We start from the raw sequence: 9,067 nt of genomic DNA on the forward strand, positions 1-9,067 counted from the left end.
ACACACTGCATATGTTCTCCTGGATTTATGCCTATGTATTTTATTTTATAGAGCTATTACAAATAGTATTTTTTTAATTTTAGTTTTCAACTGTTGATTGTTACGTAAAAATGTGATTGATTGCTGTGTTGAATTCATATCCTATGACCTTGGTAACCTAACTTACTAGTTCTAGAGGTTTATTTGTAGATTCTTTAGGATATCTATGAAAATAATCAGTTCTTCTGTGAATAGGGGCATTTCAATTTTCTTTCCCTTTCCAACCTGCATTTTTCTTTATGTACCATTATTATGATTACTATTGCACTGGCTGTGATTCCCAAAACAATGTTGAATAAAAGTGGTGAGAGTAGCTGTTTTTACTGTGTTCCTAGACTTACTGAAAAGCATTCAGTCTTTCACTAATAAGTATAATGTTATCAGTGGTATTTTTGTAACTGCCACCTTATCAATTTGAGGACATCTTTTTTTATTCCCAATAAGATGATAATTTTCTATAATGAATGCACATTGAACTTTGTTAGATGTTTTTACTGTACCAGTTAATATGATCATGTGGTTTTCTTTACAGTGTTAATATGAAGACTACATTGATTTATTTTGAAAACTTCTTGCATTTTCAGGATAAATGCCACTTGGTTGTTATGCATTATTTTTATATATTTATAAATTATGTTTTTATCATATACAATTATTTATTATATATGTTTAGATCTTGGGATTCCATATACCAATGTATTGTAGCAGAATTTTCTGGAGTCTTTTCTAATAAGGTCTTTTGCTATTGTATCAGAGTGATGCTGGACTGCTAATATGTATTTTAAGTAGTTCCTCCTCTTTAAATTCCAGAGTTTATGCAGTATTTGTATTATTTGTTCTTTAATTGTTAGGTAACATTATCTAGTGAAGCAAATCAGTTTAAGTTTGTTTTTTTCCTCTGATAAGGTTTAACTATTGATTTAATTCAATTCACATGGTGCTCTTCAGATTATTTCTTCTTAAATGATATTTACCAAGTTAAGGATTGTGTTTGACAAAGAATGTTTATTTCATATATTTTGCCAAGTTTTATTCATAGAGTCATTTGTAGTCATCTTTTTTCCTTTTTATGCCTATGCCTCTCTTCCTTTCCTTATATTGGTAATGATGGTACTATTTTTATCAGAGAAAGCAAATGACATAGTGAGTTTAAAAAATGGGTATATTCTACCTTTAATTTTTAATAAGTTTAAAATGTTGACAACTTCAAGTGATTCTCCGTGGACTTTAGTATTTTAATTGAGAATATTATCTCTCATAAGGGCTGGGGTAAATTCAGGAAACTTTTACCACATGGTGGTCATTTGGGATATAACTTTTTTTCCCCTATTAAAATGTATATAGATTTCAGCCCCCGAATTTTCACAACACTTTTTCTTCATTCAAAATTTCTTACTTTGAAAAATGCTTCATAAAACAAAGATTATTATTCTTAAATATTTGGCCAAATTTAGATTTTGCATAATTGCAACTCTTCTCAAATTAATTCTGTTCCCATTCTAGGAGCATCTTCAACTAATTGTTCTCAAAAGTGTAGACTTTTGAGATATTATTACAGAATATGAAAATTAAATCTTGGGTATTATTTAAATATTTTTTCACTTGTTTCCTCTCATTTTGTTGGGAAAAGTGTATTCTCGTCTTCAATGTATATTTTCAATAACTAAAATTTACTGAGAACTTTAAAAAATGAAGATTATTGGTACTTCATTTGAATATTTTGAAAACTATTAAATAATTTTGAATAAAATACAACAAAATTTGGACAACAGTTACAAAAATATCAAAATCATTGTGAACACTTAGTTTGAATTTCATTAGTTCTTAAAGTTTTAAACATTTTAAAAATCTGATTAGTGGCGAGTATTTTAGTTCAAAATAAGAATTTCTACAAATAATTTATAGTTTAATTCCTTTGAATAAATATCTAACATGCATGTATATAAAGACATACATCTTAATTTTTATGAATTCTGTCAGCTGCTTATCTTGGGTTAGCGGAGTATCTCAGCCTGCTCAAATGCATTTATGAATAATGTATGGACCACAACCATGTCTAAATACATTTCTGCTCCATAGTTTTCTAAACTTAGAAAAAACATTGTGCTCTGCAACAATGCCATGCTCCATCCAAATTTATAGTCACATTAACAGCACGAAAAAAAATATTTTTTTTCTCAACATTGAACTTTCAACTTAGTTTATTAAACATTCACAGGAATATCTGCTGGTTCACCTTCAACAGAATGAGCTTCCAAAATCTGAACATTGACTTCATGAATTGAATTTTAAAAAAGGTCTGTTAATGGGATGCATGTAACTGCTTTTCTTTCTTTCTTTCTTTCTTTTTTTTTCTGATATTTCTGATAGAGAGACAGCGTGAGCAGGGGAGGGTCAGAGAGAGAGGGAGTCACAGAATCTGAAACAAGCTCCAGGCTCTGAGCTAGCTGTCAGCACAGAGCCCTATGCAGGACTGGAACCTACGAACCATGAGATCATGACCTGAGCCGAAGTCGGGCGCTTAACCGACTGAGCCACCCAGGCACCCTTGTAACTGCTTTTCTATTTGAAACACATAATATGAAATTGCCATTCCATCTTATGAAGCTGAAAAATCCACCATTTTCACTTTATGTAGGTGCCGAACTTAGAGAAAGTCTAGATATGGGTCATATTAGTTTAGAAAAATATTTTGTTCAAAAGGAAAGTCATGTTTCACAGAATAATATGTGAATAAAGTTCTATAGATGCATGTGCCACATTTTTGTCTTCAGGCAAATATTTTCCTAAATAGTTACTAACTCTTGATAAGTACTGCAGTTTATTTAGCAGATTTAGGGCATTTAGTTTGCATATGACTTTAGACATCAGTGGAAACCAAATCACCAGTGATAGATGTAAAGAAACATTGTATGCAAATCACGTGTCTACTTTCATCATTTTGGGAAAAGAAAACTTAGTTCTTGATTTTTTGTTAAGCATAAGGTTCATTGATAGATTATGTTCATTGCTTCTAAAGACTTTACTGAAAAACTAAAAAGAGTCGTCAAAGAATTGAAATGATAAATAAAGTCAATCTATAAAACAAATGACAAAGCTATAGTAAAAGAGCTCATACTATTTCTTGTGTGCTGTAAGGCAGAACTGTTTGGTCTCCTTTTCCACACATGTATCCAGTTTATAATTTCTCAAGGATTATAGGTCTGCTGGATCACAGCATACCTGGCTGGTACACTAATTGCCCTACTGGGGGATATTTCAGTATTGAATATTCTCCTTACTAACACTAAGATTCCCAAGGGTTCATCGTCCCAAGTACTGGCGTCTGAGCGCACTTCATCATTGAGCTCAGCACACGGGAAGTATCCCAAACCCAATTCTGGGTTTGAGGGAGAAGGAAGATCCCGTCCCCCTACTTCTCCAGCATCTTAACTCCTTAATCCCATAGTTAATGAATTTTCTTTACTTACTTAAAAAATACATACACACTGAATGGAGATTGTGAAAATAAAACTTTATATAATCTTGTAAAATATTAAAGTGATCAAGTGACTAAAGCTAGAAGTTTTATAATCTTGTAAAATATTAAAGTGATCAAGTGACTAAAGCTAGAAGTTTTTATAGCATTTAGACTAAGAAACAGTAGAGAATTGTCAGGACCAAGAAATTTGGGCTTGTTCCGTACAGAGGCTGTTGTGTGACATGCGTTTGTGCCCAGAGCCGCATATACACTGTCATGGGGCCTTAGTTGGCTTGTATCTGGCCTGTGATCAGAACTGGCCCTTCTCTTACTGACGGCAAGACAAATTAACTTGCTTCATCTCCTTGAGCCAGACAAGGCTGGTCCCCTGGAATGGATCAGAAAGGAAGAGAAATATGCAGACGCCCACACTCCCAAGATTGTGAGATACGATAAGAGAAACAGAGAAAACCCGGCTTGCTCAGGAATGCACTCGGGCAAACTTAGTTATGAACCATAGGTCACACACGAGTAGTATAGACATTGCTCTGGCAGGAATACCTAGCTGGAAGTCTCACCTGAGGGCAGGACGCTCTACCCATGACCCTCAATCTCGGGGAGTCTAACCAGGCTGTTAACGGGGGAAATTCCCTAGCCAGAAGGTTGGCTATTGTGAGTCCCTGATTGGATGTAATAACCCTTCTTAATTCTTCTCTGTACTCCTTATATTCCCTTTCCTTTATAATTAATAAAGCTTTCCTCCACCAACCTGAAGCGCAGCTATTGTGAATTGCTATTTCTCAGAACAGGGCTTCAGGTAATAAATTAGTGAGGAAGATTTGTTCTTGGCCCTAAATTTCCTATTCCTGACAATAATGCCTTCTACCCTCCTGGTATAGGGAGTGTATTTTCATTGGAGATTGATTTCCTCCTTTCAGGGGGACAGAGGGGGAGGTCAAAGTATAGTTCTGGCACTGGATGTTTCTCAAGTAACCTTAATTCAAAATAATCAATATGGCAAAGTGATATATTTTGGAGAGGCATATTCTGCTACTCCTCAACTACTACAGTATATTAAAGACATTATCGTATGTGGCTTAATTTTATTGCATCATCTGATGATTTTGTCAAATGAGATACTCTAAGCGTCCTATTATTTTCATTGGTCTCAGTCCTTAAATAATTAAAGAACAATTACTATCAGTAACAATAATTTCCATAGTTACATCATAAAAAGGTTTGTCTTATTCACTCTTATGAAGTGAATAATAATATATTCAGAATACCACATAATTATACAAAACTGATAATAACAATTTGTTCAATGAATGAAATTAATGTTAAAATTTTACTTCATGAATTTGGAAAAGAACATATTTTGGGGCGCCTGGGTGGCTCAGTTGGTTAAGCGACCGACTTCAACTCAGGTCATGATCTCATAGTTAGTGGGTTCTAGGCCCGTGTTGGGATCTGTGCTGACAGCCAGCTCAGAGCCTGGAGCCTGTTTCAGATTCTGTATCTCCCTCTCTCTCTGACCCTTCCCTGCTCATGCTGTCTCTCTCTCTCTCAGAAATAAATAAAACATTAAAAAAATAATTTCTATAAAAAATTAAAAAAGAACACATTTTACTACACTCCGTTTAGTGTTAAAGTGAATGTGACTTTTCATATTTTTGGTTCAAGACTTTTTCAAAATTTTCATAATTTTGACTTTAAAAATTTTCTTCACATTTTTCTTAGTATTGAAATGCCATTTGCAAACTGGAAGAAAATTTTTGATGCAATTTACTATTAAACATATTTGTCATTGCCATTGTTTAGTTTCCTTGAAGATTGTCTAAAAATGATTTTATTTTAATAAAAATAAAATGTAACTTGTTAAATATAGATAAAACAAATACTCATATAAGAGAGATCATCTTTGTTGTATAGAAGTATTGATTGCCAATTTAAAGAGTATTGACTATTGCAGACTAAGCATGGCAAAGTGCCTTTATTTGGCAATGATATCAAAACTCTGTTTACTCAAATATAGTTAACAATTATCAAGGGATAATATATTAGTCAACCCAAATAATGGCTTATACTTTAAGTTTCGTCTTACTCAAGCTTAATTGGGTTTGTTTCAAACAAGTCATATAAATGCTAGTGACAATGTATGTAAAATGGTAGAAAATCAATATATCCTGTAATGTTTAGAAAATGATGAGAGTATTAAAGATAAGCATGGCTACGGCCTTAACAATGTAGAAACTTTTAACTTATTTACCGAAATTTTAAAGCACTTTCAAATTTTCACAGGAGTGTCTCAAGCATAGCAGTGAAGAATGTGGGCTCCAGAATGAATCTGCCATCAAATTAAGCTGTACTATTTAATAACTACATGCCATGGACAAACTATTTACACACTCTCTACTTTAGATTCTAATTTATAAAATTGGCATAATAACAGTCCTTATTACACAGAATTGCAGTGATGATTGAATGAGATGATACAGGCAAAGCATTTAAAATGATTAGGATTGAATAAAATGTTAGTTGTTTTCGTAGTAGTATACTTATGACGTACATTTCAATAAACTAGGCACAACTTTGTTTATTTACAATAGATTTAGGCAAGTAAAAACAATTATTACAGTTATGACCAGAGACTGTTTGTATTTGTCTGTTAGTACAAGCAGCATCATTATTTAGATGGTATTTATTTGTTCTGACTCATAGACATACATGGAAGTGGGGGATACTTGTAACTCCTAACTATGAAGCAAATAGGCAAATGTTAAAGTCAACATTACTTACAGAATGTATTAATTCACAGGATTTCAATAAATGTTAAATTGACTTTTTACAGTTAAATCAGTGAAAAGCATCTGTGTTTCATATATGTGTGTGTAGTTTATGCATCTTCAATAAGATTCAAGTGCAAAATCCACTATGTCAATATAACATTTTACTTTGAAACATTTTAAAATTATTTCTCTCGCTAATCTTTTAAAAATATATTATCCATGCCACACTTTAGCTTTCCCAAACTTATAAAGGAGTTGAAGAAAATTAGTTTAAAAAGTATGAGAAAACACAAGTCAGGAAAAAATCATCTGGAGACAATTTAATTATCCATCCATTAGTTTTAAGATAACAAGTGTTACACTGAGACAAATTAGAGCACCCAAAATGGTGGTGTTTCTGCATTTTTGGGAATCTTCATCATCCACTGACTACAAAGGGAGACAGGGCAAATTTGGGGGGTTGATGTAAATTTCAATTGATTGCATTTATTTGACACTATGAATTTAATACACCTCACAGATCCTGTTTACTCAGAGTACAATTTACTGCATGTAAATATATCCTAATTTTTTAAATGCCCTGGAATATTAAAACAAAGAGAGATGACTTCTTTTCGTGGAAATCAACTACCAAAAAATCTTAGAAACAGCTTACATATTGGTGAAATCAATGGCCAGGAATTGCTAAGACAATGGTTCTATTCAAGACCTTCTTTTGAGTCTTTTGGTTCTGCTACATTTTAATTTATTTTTTCTACCCCATGCTGGCATCCATTGTTCTAGTCAGTATTTTATACCCAAATGTTACTTCTCAATTCTTCGAGCACCTCATTGTGCACCTTTGTTTTGACTCTTAATTACTCAGCATCTATCAGTGGTATGTGATTCTGTTTTTACTCCTAGCTCCCTATCTATATTGGTGATCTATACAAAATAGTTTCAAGTAAATGAGCTCTGCTAATGCCTTCTGGAACATGCTCCTTGTAAAACTACAGCTTGCTAATAAAACACTGTGAATTTCATAACCTCCAGTGCTTTGGGACAAGATGAAATGTGAGATGAATATTTTCAGCATTTCTGCTCTATTCTCTATTCTTTAGGTGTTATTTTTTTTCCAGTGGTCATTTTCTTTCTCCTTCTTAAAGACTGCATACTAGAAAACTTTAAACCTACTGTAACAACCAGGTAAATAAGGCTCTTTGACCACTATTCTCTGGAGTGTTTCTATGCAACAAATTTAACCAAATAATTGTGTACTGATTAGAAATCTAAAAATGGGCATGATAGTGAATATAAAAATGGATATAATGAGGCCATAATATTCTAAAACTAAAAAACTAATAAAGCATTGTATGTCAAATATATTTCAATAATAAAAAATATAATGCATATTCCCTAACTTTAGTTCTATATTATATGATTTGTACCCAAATTTATAAATACATAGGTAAATATAGAGTACATATAAATAGAAAAATATATGCAAATATACAAATATGCATTATATAGTGGAATTTTAGGAAAGACAAATATCCCTAAATTTTGCATTTATATTCCAAGTAGTACACCTTATTTTTCCCACTGAAAGAACCACATGCATTAATTTTAATTACCTTAATATACAGAATATTAAATAATCATCTAGACTAAAATATAAAATTACATATCCCAATTAAAAACTGAATAAAAAAGTTTAGGAATCTAACATATTTCTTTTTTTTCCTGTTCTGCCAACAGCATTGTATGCAAATGCACATAATAATGTGGGCTTCAAATTAGACACCTTAAGGGCCATGGGCTGTTTCCAAGCTGAGGACACTGTTCAAGTCATTTGTCTACTATCTGAATTTCATGTGTTCCTTCATGTGTAATTTCATACACTTGCTAAGTGGTGGACGTTTTCCTTATCAAAGACTATCCTGGCTGGATGCTACCCGTAAAGATACCTTCTTTAACTAAAAAGTTTAGAATTACATGGAGATATAAATAAATAAGTTACACATAAACATACATACTCAAGATAAATTCTCATGAAAAAAAAAAAGCTGTGTGATGAAAAACAACTTCTGATGCCATTTCATGATGTAATTGAACACAATTTGTTATTTTTTTCCTGAAGGAGCAGGTCTCTGCATAGTAAAATAATGAAGCAATGCACTCACCTTGGTAAAATTCAAGGTGACCTTTTCTAATCAATTTCTGATAAACAGTGAAAGAAAACCACACAAATATGTCCTCAGAAAAATTACATTAAAATCATGGTTGAATGTTAAAGTATAAAATAGCAGAATAGTACAACAAATAAACAAAATAATTAACAATTAAATCTAATTATATTTATTTTCTTTAAGTTTAGATAAGTGTATTTTTCTGTCCTGTTATATAATTGTTGAAGACAGAAAAAATAATTATTGAATCTAAACAAATTAATTTTGAAAAGTTCTCCAGTTGAAAATGAACTTTTCCTAGAAACTTATCACCTTTGAAATATTACTAAATTAACAGACTTGAAAGACATATTCACCATCCATATTCAAAAAATTTTTTCCAGCATGTCAAAATCATCCTCCCCAAATTTTAAGAATTTATGGCTCTTTAATCTATAACTTCTTTAATGCTATCAGGAAGGAAGTTAGTTCCAAAACTTAGTTGCTATTGACTGGAAGCATATCCCTTGCAGTATAGTTAATACACAGTAAGTTTTATATAACTTATAGCTAAGATAATTTATAGCTAGGATAAAAATGGTTCCAAGAGGTACCACAAAGTACATTTATAA

This window comes from Hyaena hyaena, unplaced genomic scaffold (assembly GCF_003009895.1).
Source record: "Hyaena hyaena isolate Hyena2069 unplaced genomic scaffold, ASM300989v1 scaffold_1093, whole genome shotgun sequence".
NCBI lineage: Eukaryota > Metazoa > Chordata > Mammalia > Carnivora > Hyaenidae > Hyaena > Hyaena hyaena.